This window comes from Hemiscyllium ocellatum, unplaced genomic scaffold (assembly GCF_020745735.1).
Source record: "Hemiscyllium ocellatum isolate sHemOce1 unplaced genomic scaffold, sHemOce1.pat.X.cur. scaffold_356_pat_ctg1, whole genome shotgun sequence".
Taxonomy (NCBI): domain Eukaryota; kingdom Metazoa; phylum Chordata; class Chondrichthyes; order Orectolobiformes; family Hemiscylliidae; genus Hemiscyllium; species Hemiscyllium ocellatum.
The window spans coordinates 190,389-204,201 of NW_026868476.1; positions in this window are offsets into that span (position 1 = coordinate 190,389).

The following is a 13,813-nucleotide window of genomic DNA, read 5'->3' on the forward strand; positions in this document are numbered from 1 at the left end:
CGCCTGGGAATCCTCCAACCACAAGGAATGAACTCAGATTTCTCCAGTTTCCTCATTTCCCCTCCCCCCACATTGTCTCAGTCGGTTCCCTCAACTCAGCACCGCCCTCCTAACCTGCAATCTTCTTCCTGACCTCTCCGCCCCTACCCCACTCCGGCCTATCACCCTCACCTTGACCTCCTTCCACCTATCACATCTCCATCGCCCCTCCCCCAAGTCCCTCCTCCCTACCTTTTATCTTAGCCTGTCTGGCACACTCTCTTCATTCCTGATGAAGGGCTCTGGCCCGAAACGTCGGATTTCCTGTTCCTTGGATGCTGCCTAACCTGCTGTGATTTAACCAGCAACACATTTTCAGAGTTGAGGATTAAACAAATCAGCCAGGATCTCATTGAACGTTGACGCTGACGGGATGGCCCAAATGGCTTCCATCTGCACCAATGCCATTTCTGTGAATTTGAAAATGCTGGCGACCATTGTAACGGAAGTAAAACAGATAGTTTAGAAAAGATGATTGTAAACTCAGTCAACATCTTTCGTTGAAAGGAAAATCACACTTTGGCAATTTGCCAGAGATTTTTTGCTGACGTGAGATGAGGATTTTATCAAGGAAGCAGATAGATGAACTCTATTTCTATTTCTAGCAGAGACTCAATATGGGGCCAAATAATAAAACGTCGTTGAACAAGTTAAGAGTTCATGGTGTTGTGTAATAAATGCCTTTTGACTGTCCATTATTTACTGAACACACGCCACCGAATCATGTGTAATTTTTAAAGTTGTAAAATGTAAATCGTGAAATGCAGTAATGTCAGGCATATGGCTTCAATGATCTTTCTCTGTATTAACGACCTGATGAAGTGGCAGAGTGAAATTTGTCCAGTTTTGCTGATGAGGCACAATAGATTGCAGGACATCTTGTGATGAGGTTGGGGAATCTGCAATGCGCTATACTGTATGTAGGTCGTCTGGGTAAGGAAAAAAAAATGACAGATGCAGTTTCCTGTCGGGTATGTGACGCCATGAATTCGGTAGGAAGAGTCAAAGTCCGAAAACTATTAAAATCGAGAGAAACTGCAATAAAATGTGTTGCAGAATAATCTGGATGTTCTTACGCATGAAACAAAGATGAGCAACTGATTTATTATTTTCTGGCAAAAAGATCCATACCCTTCTCTAATTTTTGCAATGAGATGGTTTTCCAGGAAATCACTGGAACTAAGGAATCTGTAAATTAATCGAAGACCATGATAAGTTTCGTTTTGTTCGATGGGACATATTTGATGCATCATTTAATGTTCTCTGAACTTTTTTTTACAAAAGAGCCGAGACTGGGCGAGTAAAATTAAGATCACTGAAGATTATTGCCATCCTTTATTTATCACACACAATTTTTTTTCTCATATGTTTTATTTCACATCATAGTTGCTGTGAGTGGGCTTGCAAACTACACCCGCTGGTGACTTGTTTCCTCACAATTTCTCATATCTAAACAAACAGATTCTACATTCTTACAATTGGACTATTTTCGATAGTCTTGTGTCCCATATCTCAGGAGGAATCCACTGCACTTTTATCGTGTTCAGAGGCTGTTCATGAGAATGTTCTCAGGACTGAGGCATGGATGTGGAGTTAGGTTCGCACGCTTGAGCTGGGAGGTTCATTTCAGAAGTTTCGTCACTCTGTTGGTAAATCTTCAGTGGGCCTCAGGCGAATCACTGAACATGATTCCTGTTTTCTATTTATATGTTTGGGTTTCTTTGGGTTGGTGATGTTATTTCCTGTTGTGATGTCATTTCTTGTTATTTTCCTCAGGGGGTGGTAGATGGGGTATAACGCGATTTGTTTGTTGATAGTGTTCTGGCTGCAATTCCAAGCTTCTTGGAATTCCCGATTGCGTCTGTTTGTCTTGTCCTAAGATGGATGTGTTGTTCCAGTCGATGTGGTATCCTTCCTCATCTGTAAGGATACTAGTGAGAAGGTCATATCGTTTTGTGGATAGTTGGTGTTCATGTATCGTCGCGCTACTTTTGTGCCTGTTGTCCAATATATTGTTTGTTACAGTTCTTGCACGTTATTTCGTAAATTGTATTAGTTTTGCTTGTGGTCTGGATGTGGTCTTCTAACTTCATTAGTTGCTGTTTTACTGTTTGGTTAATGTGATTCTATTCTCGGTGGAGTTTGGAGAGATGAACAGGCATCTAACTGAAAAGTGCAGAATACTGAATGTCCTGGGCAGAGTGGATGTTGCGAAAATGTTTCCATTAGTTGGAGATACTCGGACCTGAGGGCATAGACTTAGAGTTAAGCGAAGACCAAATAGGACAGAGATAAGGATAAAAGTCTTCATCAAACGAGTGGTGAGATTATGGAATTCATTGCCACAGAAGGCCGTGGAGGCCAGGCCGATGAGTATGTATAAGACTGAGATAGATAGATAGGTCCTTGAGAATCAAGGGATACGAGGAGAAGCGGGAGAATGAGGTGAGGAAACGTATCATGCAAGATTGAAATGTATAGACGACTTGATGGTCTGAATGGACTAATATCTGCTCCTATATGTTATGGTCTAATATGCTAACTAAGTGCCCAAACTGTGTGTTCTGCAATGTTTGTTGTGTCAAGTTGCATTTTGCCTCAGTTTAGATACACAGGTTGTTATCACCTGCAGATTTCATTTCGAGTTACTTGATCTTAAATCCACACCTTGATTACCTGAAAACGCTGGAAAATAATCAGAAACTCAGAGGCCGAGGCGGGTAGGTGGAGGGAGAGGGGGTGCAGAGTGAGAGAGAGAGAGAGACGTCCAGATGGTTTCAATAGATCTGGGAATGCTAGACATTGATCAGGCTTTAACAATAAGTGGTTTGTATCAAGCAAAAAAGAAAGTTCTAAGTTAGGGTGGACCACAGGAGCAATGGAATATCAGAGCTGTTAAGCCCGGAGAAGAGAAATAAAGTGTGTGCCGGAGCCAGCTTCCAACTGAAAGAAAATAAAGGACATAAACAATTGGAAACAAAACAGTGGAAAGTATGTAAATTCTGAATTTGTTGCATATGGTTTTGAATCCAGGAAGCGAGGAAGTGTGGAGGAAGGAAGCTAGAGAACTCATTAGTTTGTCACCTGGACCCACTCTCTATCCTGTTTCAAGCAACACATTATAAATTAGAACACGTGGCCCAAAGGTCGAGGAGCTCACTGGCTGTCAGTCTCTCTTCTCCGGTTGTGCCTGAACACTGGAAACCTTTGAGACAGAACGTTCTGGGGAATCTTTTTCCCTGAGTTTGGCTTCTGCTCAATTAATCTGTTCTCCTCTAAGGTTCTCAGACTTTCTTTCGTGAATTTCTTTCCTGAGCTGACAATGTCACTTATATCTTCTTTCGCAGGGGATTGGATAGAGACCTCAACGAAACAGCACATCAAAATTTGAAAGAGTGACCCTTCTGCAGGGCCTGAAAATAACCAGCCTTCAACTGTCAAAGGAAAAACTGTCAAGGGATAACCAGGTTTGACCTACAAAGAATGAAACCTGAAAGCAACAACACCCCCAGATTTTATGAACTACATAAAGTGCACAAATCAGACATCCCACTCAGACCCAGAGTATCACTACCAGGGACACCATCACACAAACTGGCTAAAGAACTGCAACAGAAATAAAAACACCTGATCAGCGGATCCAGACACTCTATACAGTCAACGCTGGAATTCTTGGACATCATCAGAAATATCCATATAGACAAGGAAGAAACTATGGTCTCATTCGATGTAACGGCATTGTTCACTTCTATCGACAAAACCTAGCCAGAGAAACAATAGCCAACCTGCTGGACATACAGAACAGACAACAGGGCGTTGAATCTTTCACACGGATGGCATAGTTAAACTACTAGGCCAGTGCCTCACAACACGCTTCATATTCAACAACCAAATATATGAACGGTACACCAATGGGCTCACCCATCTCTGGACTCATAGCAGAAGCGGTAATGCAAAGGTTAGAACAAACTGTCTAACCACAAATTCAACTCTGGGTCAGATATGTGGATTGCACCTTTGTAATCATTAAAAACACAGAAATAGAGAACACACACCCGATCATCAACTCCATCCTCACAGGAATCTGATTCACTAGAGAAGAAGAAAAGGACAATCAACTCCCATTCCTAGACGTGATGGTACAGAGAACACCGAACAGAGAATTCACCACAAAGGTATACAGGAAAGTCACTCACACAGACCAAGTCCTGAACTATGAAAGCAACCACCCCATCACACACAAAATAAGTTGCATCAAAACACACTTCAAAAGGGCAACAACACACTTCAGTACACCAGGACTGCAAAAACAGGAATAATAACACTGATACAATGTTTTCACCAAAAACGGATAACCCCGCAATTTCATCAACAGATGCCTAAGGGAAAGGCAACGGAACGAGGACATGCCACAACGCAAATGATTAGCCACACTACCATACATCAAGAGTGTTTCAAAACTGACAACCAGATTACGCGACCACGAGGACTCATAGCAGCACACAATCCAACAGCCACTCTCAGACAACGACTCACCAGAACGAAGAACCCGATACCCAGCATGAGCAAAACCAACACAGTGTACAAACTCCCAGGCAAGGACTGCACAAAACACTACACAGGACAAACAGGAAGACAAATAACGATCCGCATCCATGAACACCAATTAGCCATGAAACGACACGACCAGCTATCCTGAGCAGCTACACACGCAGATGACAAGCAACATGAGTTCGACTGGGACAACACTACTATTCTAGGACAAGCCAAACAGAGATCAGCCAGGGAATTCCTAGAGGCAATGCACTCATCCACAGATTCAATCAATAAGCACATCGACCTGGATCAAATATACCGACCACAGCAAAGGACAGCTGGAACTGACAACCGGAAGTAGCAGAGACAAACCACTATAAATTCCGGAGGAAACATCACAGGAGCGCTTCACAGGAGGCTCCCAAGCACTGAGGATGTCACATAGACAGGGGATGAAACGTATGCAACAAAAATTGCAGCCCGGCCAACAGAACCACAACAACGAGCAACCGAGTTACAAATCTTCTCGCGAAGTTTTAACCCCAGTCCTGTTTCTCAAGGATGTGGAGGGGACCGGGTTTGAGAGTTGGGTTTGAGTTTCGCTGTCTTTGCTCTCGCTTCTGGTCTTACACATCCTCCGCCGTTTTCCTTCACTCACTCTCCATCTTGCACTCTCTCTACCTACCAATCTCCATGTCTTTGAATTACGTGATGCTTGGTTTTGCTTCTGTCGTGAAGAGATCACAGGCAATTGTTCGTGGAAAACAGCAGGGATGAAGATACAAGCTGCTGTTAGGGCAACATATGGAGTGATGTGTTCGCAGATTGTTTCCAAGACAACAGATTGGGAATGGGGTTGCAGGTTCTTGGTAGGGAACAGAATGATTGAACAGGCCATCAGTCGTAGAACAGAGTGGAGAATGTTTCACAGGTAATTCCTGGGGGAGAAGAGTGGGGATTGAGTTACACATTGTTGCGACGTAAGCAAAATGGGGCTGGGATCAGATCATATTGCTACGAAAACAGTCACGAAACGGGATCACAGGCCAATGCCTGGACAACAGAGTCAGAATGGAATTACAGGTCGTTGATGGGAGAAAAACGTGATTCCCCGGGGATTAAGTGTCGAGTGGGAAAGTGCCAAATTGTCTCTGCTGTCATGATCGTGTTCGCCTCCCGCGTGGAAAATTGCAAACTGCTTTACGTTCCAAGCATGCTGACCTCAACAGGACAACTTTCACGTTTACACGGAACATGAAACACACCGGACTACAGGGAAAATGCACAAAGCTGAGCAGGCCGTGTTCCACATCATACCGTGCAGCATAGTTTCAGTCACTGTGTCTGTTTTGTAGAATAAGAGTCCCAAAGAATGTTCTCCACCCTAACACCGGAGGTAGCATTACAATCCGAGAACGACTGATCACATTGTGAGGATGCTCTGACCTCGGGGCCAGTTCGAGGTGCCACTTTCCTTGCCTTTTATGCAATTGGCTGCAAGGATGTTCACACCTGGACATGAGCCACATCGACACCAACTGAGTTGGAAACCTGCGTGGGAATCGACGAGAAGCGACTCAAAAAATCTTGCTAAATTCCATGGTGCTTATTAGAAATGCAGTTTCTGTTCACCTCAATTTAAAAGGCAGTTTCTGAACAGAGGAACTGAAGTCAAAAGGTAATTATCTCACCCCACCCCCACTCCGGGAGAAGTGCTAACTGCACTTGATTGCTTTTTGTTCTCGATGTGAAGAGCTCTCACGCCTGAGTCACCTTCACGCCTCTTGTTGCTGAGTGACTCACAAAGAAGGAGTTTCACCAGAGCTGCAACTGCCTCACTTTCCCACTCGCTCTACCAGTTTACATTTTCCTGCTCATCAGTGATTTAAAGGAAACCCAGAGGGTGCGATGTTATTCTGCAGCCTCTTTGTCGATTCCTCCGTTTCAGTTCCAACATGGCTTAGATCTCGGGGCGCACCTTAATACTAGCGACGCTATGAAAGCACAGGTCCAGAGGTTCCTCTGAGAGTGCAATTTCTTTCATTGCTGTTGCTGATTGAATGAGCCACTAACGTGCGAACTGCTCCAAAACATGATTCAGGACCTCTGGTGCCAATTCTCGCACTTTGAATAACGACAGACACCTTCCAAATGAGGTCATTCAGATACGACTTTGGGGGTACATTTGACAGACAGACTAATTGAGGAATCCGTGGGGCACTGTGCCACCAGCGCATCAGCTTCTTCCCTGTCTTTGAACCGGGCCACCTCAGCAAGGAATGCAAATGCGGTCTTGCTGTTCGGGGAAGGATCGGTAACTACACTCTCAAACTGAATGGCACATGGTCAGAAGCAGTTTGTAGAATATCTTTACAATGCTCTGCACGGTAATCAAATGGAAATGCATTGCATTTCACGACAGAGCAGATTTGTTCAAGCAAATTCGAAGGCAGGTTTGCAGATGGGAAAGCAAGCAAGAAAGCTCCGTTCTTGTCCATGTAAAAGGCTTTAGATGAAGACCAAAACAGTTTCGACCGCGGGAACCTATCTTGCGGAAGGTGAACGTGATGATCACTATGCTACAGAAACAAGCACACAGCCGGCCCTGCTGCAGCTTAGTGATATCCGACACTGAACGTTGAAGCCATTCTACCTTTCACCTTTCTGTTTCCAATCGCTCGTTGTTTAATGGGACTTGTTTAATTTTGGCTATGTGGTATGCATGGACGAGATACACCGAAGTATCTGTTTCAACGCGGTGTAGCCCAATTACGTTGTGTTGCTTACACCGGCTTTAACAGGATAACATTTTAAGCAGAGCTGGCCGTCGCAGTCTGTGGCACAATCATTTAGTCCGTTCGACTGCTCACTGCAAAGGTAGTATTGTGAAACACTGCAGAAACGAAGGACTTCCTTACTTTTGTTCCGACTGACCATACTCTGTGAAATTTTCCCAGATCCTCAGTTGAGGAGTTTTTGCAGCTGCAAGTCACCACAGAAAAACTGTTAATTCGTAATGTATTGAACGAATCGCAGAACAGAAAGCATTTGACACGGATCACAAACAAAACTGGCAAAGTAAATGCATTTTCAGATACAGTGAGCATGAATGCTAAATGTGAGACACTCCGAGGGCATGAGCAATAAAGTAATCTCACAACTAACAACAGGGCAATTCCAAACTAGTCTTTCAATCATACTGGAGCCTTAGTGCACCACCATTTCCCAGACAATGCTGAAAAGAGAGAAAGAAAGAACATAATAAGAATGGGCCACAAAAAGTGAATTTCACCAATCACAGTCTCGATTAGATTACCTTTCCCTTCAGGGGTCTCCGGGACAGAAACGAAGGAAATTGGAGAAATTCAATAACATATGACATCAAAATTCATCGGAACGATTTTCCCATTCGCCAGAAAGCCAAATAACGATGAATCCACTCACCGCAGGACTTTGTTTCACAACAGCGATGAAATGGCAGTCTCCATTCGGTTCCAGTAAAATCTCAACATGCTTGGAAAGCAACAGTAGAGCTGCTTGCAATTTTCCACGCCGGAGGCGAACACGATCATGACAGCAGAGACAATTTAGCACTTTCCCACTCGGCAGTTAATTCCCGGGGAAGCAAATCGAATTTTGTTCTGAGCAACACTACATCAGTCGTTACAACAGCATTTCAACAAGCTGCTCCGTTGCAGTTGATCAGTAGCAATTGCAGTGGTGCGATTCGAACCCACGCCCCTGTCGAGACTGGAGCCTAAATCCAGCGCCTTCGACCGTCCTGCAGTCCCATTACGCTTCACCAGCTTGCCTTAACTAAAGCCTGTGTATCTTAGTAATGTCCTAAAAACATTCATGTCTCTGTAAACTGCTCCAAATTGTCCACTGTCTCCATAAACATCTACAGTTCATAAAGCTGTCCCCTTCTGTATAACCTCTTCCAGTCCTGTCAACATCCCCAATCTATGGAGCCCCTTTAATGTTCCCTTGTTGTGTAATCACTTTAAGACCCTGACGAATTCCTGATCTTATCATCAACTCCAATCTTTGTGACTGTCCAGTTCCAATAAGACTCACTTTCAGTGCCAACTCATCCAGTCTCTACATCCATCTATAATCTCCTTATCCTTCTCCAATTCTTTGATGCTAATTAAATTAAATTTCACCATCTTTCCCTCCACCCTCTCGACCACAGGAAACTCTTTCAGCTTATGCAACACTCCCCATCTGTGTAACTGTCTCCAACCCAGCAACCTGGCATTCTCCCTTGCCTTTCTATCTATGTAGTCTCCAGGACCTAGAGGCCCTCTTGTATCTGTAAGCATCTTCAGTCATTACAACCTTCCATATCTCTGTTAGTATACACGGTTCTCTTCTCGCTGAAACACCCCCTGTCTCTACCTCTCAGTCTGCCTGCCTCTCCCTACATCCATACCTATCCCTATCTCCAGAATGTAATCCAACTCCGTCTATCACTGTAAATTCCTCCAATCACCAAACCCCTCTGTCACACTGACGTTCTTGACCAGATGTAACTCTGTTTAACTCTAGCATCCTCGAGCCCCTGTAAGCCTCCCTAAATCTGTAACCTCTTCTCATCTGTTCAGCTCCCCACTACTGAGGAATGACTCTCTGCATTCGCCATAAGGCAGATGGAATGACAGTGAACAGACGTAATGGAACCGTCATTCCGGAGATGTAGCTGCAGAATCACCATCGCTGGGAAGGGAATATTGAAGGGTTTTTGGGATCGCGGCAGGCTAGGCAAAAAGCCAGCAAGTTGTGAAGAAAGGATGAGATTAATGCATTAATGAGACAGTCACGTGGATCTGAAGATGAAATGTTGGAATCTATTTGGGTGGAGCTGAGAATAAACAAGCAGCAGCAGCCCTTAGCAGGAATTCATTTGTAGGCACCAGGCAGTGATGGTAATGTCAATATGGTTACGGTCAAGACACTGAATACACTTGTAGCAAGGGCAGTACAGTAACTGTGTGTGACAGTGGTCTCCATCCCGACTAGATATCAGGGCTGTATCGGATAGAATCGAGAATTACATATGAGATGTTTTTCTATAACATCATATCAAGGAGCCAGCCACAAAATTGTCTATTGTAGATTAAATGCAGTGTAATTATAAATATCTCATAATCTCATATTTAAGGAGTTTTGTGAGCAGTGACCCACAATGTTATAATGTAGATATGGTGTTTGAGTTAAGACCATGAGATGTAGGAGTGTGGGCGGTCCTCTAAGCAGAAATGTGTGTGAAGGTTTGAAGTGGCTTTTACACAGAAACATGAACAGGCAGAGAATAGAGGGATATGGATCATGTGCAGGCAGGTGGTATATGTCGAGAACAGCACCATGGACAAGCACAGCCATGGTGGGCTGAAGGGTCTATAGCTGTGCAGTACTGTTCTATTTTCTAACTTCCCAGCATCTACCATGTCAACGCCCTTCAGAATCTTGGAAGTTACATTCAATTCCTGTCTCATTTTCCTAAACATCAATGGGTTCAACCTCAATCTCCTTCACCTCTTCCCATTTGAAAGTTCATCCATTCTCAGGATTAGCCGAGTTACCTTTCTGTGGCCTGCCTCCGTTGGAAGAATATCTTTCCTTCGGGCACTCATGCCGTTCATATTATTGTAGGTGTGGTCTGACTCGTATCTTGTATAGTTTTTGCAAGACAACATTCCCTTTGTAATAAGTGGCCGCATTGTATTTGCCTTCTCTAATACCTGCTGAGCCTGGGAGCTACCTTTTTCAGATTGACAAACAAGAACTCCGTCAACCCCTTCTGCTGTCAGTCTGAAACCAAATCGTGTTAGCCTGACAGCATGCTGATATACTTTGTAAAATAAAATGTGTTTTTGAACCAGTTGGACTTTATTTGTTGTTGTAAATATAAGTGGCAGAATAGATAAGGGTGTAGGTGGGCCGTGTTGTTATGGGGGATACGTTCTATGTGAATTTTCAGAAGCCTTTATTTAAGTTTCAGTAAGGGCTGAGGGGTAACTTGTTCAAGGATAGTGCCCATTAAATATAAATAAGATCTTCTATGTGTAGAAACAGAGGATTTGGATGTGATATTAACCAAAATAAATCTTGTGGAGAAAGACATGGAAGCTCAGGAACTTTGGGAAATAATAGTGATGCCTTGGAAAGAATCATCAACAGAGAATATAAAGTGCTGGAATCTTAAAACAAATAAAGGTAGATCCATCCTCAGTAGCTCATTAGGTCGAACCTAGATTTTTTTTGTGGGAAGCGAGAGAAGAGATTGCAGTGTCGCTAACAAAGATAGTTATATTTTCAACAGACACAGTGAGGTGTCGGAAGACTGCAGGGCGGCTAATGCTGTTTCATCACTTAAAGGTTGCAGAGAAAAGCCAGGAAATTACAGCCCCGTGAGCCCAATGTGGGGAACTTGTTGGAGGAGATTCTGATAGAAAGGAGCGACGCATATTTAGAAGGCAAGGGTTGATTCAAGATGGTCAGCATGGCTTTGTGAGTGGGAAACCGTGTTTCACAAACCGGAGTGACTCTTTGAGGAGGTGGCCAAAGATGGATGAAGGCAGAGAAGTGAACATTGTCCAAATGGTCTTTAGTGACATATTTAACACTGTTCGAAGGGATGTAGACTATCTAGTCAAGATGAACAAGGAAGCTTATTTAAGGTTGACGAAGCAAGGACAGACAGGGCTTTGTAGAGTTACGTGGAGAAACATGGTGGCTCATGGGTCCAGAGACCCGATTTTGATTCCAGCCTCAGGTAACTGTCTGTCTGGAGTTTGCACATTCTCCCCATGTCTGTGTGGATTTCCTCCAGGTGCTCCGGTTTCCACCCACAGTGCAAAGATGTGCAGGTTGGGTGACTCAGCCATGGTAAATTACCCATAGTATTCACGAATGTGCAGGTTTGGTGCATTAGTCAGGGCAAATGGGGAGTAATGGGGTGGGGGAATATTTCAGAGCGGGATACGCTTTAGAGTAAGCATATAGAATTGGTGGGCCAAATGGCCTGTTTCCACACTGTAGGGATTCTTTGAAGGTAGCTAGAAAGGAACTAAGAATCGACATAGGACAGCTACAAGGGGGCATTACAAAACATTAAGCAAGGATTACGGAAAACACCAAGGCATTCTCCACTTATGTGAGGAATAAGAGGATGGCCAGATTGAGTGTAGGGCCGGTCAGGCATAGTGGAGGGAACTTGTGTCTGGAGGCAGAAGAGATGGGGAGGTCCTTAATGAATACTATGCCTCAGTAGCCACTACTGTGAGGGACCTTGTTGTTTGTGAGAACAGCGTGAAAAGAACTAATGTATGTCAACAGGTTGATGTTAAGAATGCGTATTTGCTGAGAATTATGTAAAACATAAGGATAGATAAATCCTCTGGGCCAGACGGGATGTTTCCAAAGTTACTGCAGGTAGCAAGAGAAGAGATTTTTGTGCCGTTGGTGAGGACCATTACACTCACTGTCCACTGGTGTCGTACCAGAAGATTGGAGGATGGCAAATGTTATTACCTTGTTTGAGAAAGGCAATATAAGTAATCCTGGGAATTACAGACCATTTAGTCTTATGTCTGTGGTGGGCTGATTATTGGAGATGCCTCTGAGAGGCAGGATTTATAATTCCTTGGAAAACCATAGTTTGATTAGAGATAGTCAGCATGGTTGTGTAAGGGGCAGGTCATGCCTTACAAATCTTATTGAATCCTTTGAGAATGTGACAAAACACGTTAATGGCTCATTCAGAAAGTCCGGAAGCATGGGTTACAGGGAAACCTGCCATCCTGGACACTGAATTCCTGGCCCATAGAAAACAGAGGGTGATAACAGATCGAAATCACTCAGATGCAGGTCGGTAACCAGTGGTATTGTGCAGGGATCGGTTTTAGAACCTCTGCTTTTTGTCATTTGTTTTTAAAAAATGACTTGGAAGTGGGTATGGAAGAGTGTGTTAATAAGTTTGTCAATGCCAAGAGATTGCTGGAGTGGTGTATAGTGTGGAGGGGTGTTATAGGCTGCAACGGGACATTGACAGGATGCAGAGCTGGGCTGAGAAGTGGCAGATGGAGTTCAACCTCGACAAATGTGAAGTGATTCATTTTGGAAGGTCGAAAACGAATGCAGAATGCAGGGATAAAGGCAGGACATTTGGCAATGTGGAGGAACAGATAGACATTGGGGTAGACATCTAGAGATCCCACCAAAGTTGCCACACAAGTTGATAGGAATGTTAAGAAGGAATATGTTGTGTTGGCTTTCATTAGCTTAGTTTTAAAGCTGTGAGGTTTTGCTGCACCTCTGTGTAGCCCTGGTTTTACCCCACTTGGAATATTGTGTTCAGTGCTGGTCCCCTCATAACAGGAAGGATGTGGAAGCTTTATAGATGGTAAAGAGGAGATTTACCAGGATGCTGCCTGGACTGGAGTACATGTCTTATGAAGAAAGGTTGAGGGAACGAAGGCTTTTCTCATTGGAGTGAAAAAGGGTGAGGGGGTCTTGGAGGCGGTGAACAAGACGATGAGAGGTACAGAGAGAGTGAATAGTGAGATGTTATTTTTCCCCGTGGCAGAAAATGGCTATCACAAGATGGTAGAATTTTCAGTGAATTGAGGATGGTTAAGGGGATATTTCAGAGGTAGGTTCTTTGCACAGAGGGAGTTGGATGGGTGGAATGCACTGCCAGTGGTGGAAGTAAAATCGAAAATTATATACATTTGGGACATTTAATAGGCTCTTGGATAGTCACAATGATGGTATTAAATCAGCAGTTTGCAGGTTAGTTTGGTCTTGCAGTCGGATTAAAGGTTGACATGACATCATGGCCGAAGGGACATGTACTGCACTCTTCTGTGTTCTACGTTCCATATGGTAAACTGGGTAATAAGCTCAGATCAGTGTAAAAGGATATGCCATTCAGGAGAAGGTCGTGAACTGGATACAAAATTGGCTTGATGGTAGGAGACAGAAGGGGGTGGGAACTGTATTGTTTTTCTGACTGGAAGCATGTGACTTGCAGTGTCGTGGTTGCAGAGTTGTTTGTCATTTGGATACATGGTTTGGATAGGAGTACTGGTTCCTGGTAAGTAAGGTTTTTTGGGTGACACTGAAATTGGTGACACAGCGAAGAACCAACAGAATGAACAGGACTGATGGCATAGTGGGCTGAAGAATAGCAGATGGAGTTTAATTAGGTAAATGTGATTTGTTCCATTTTGAT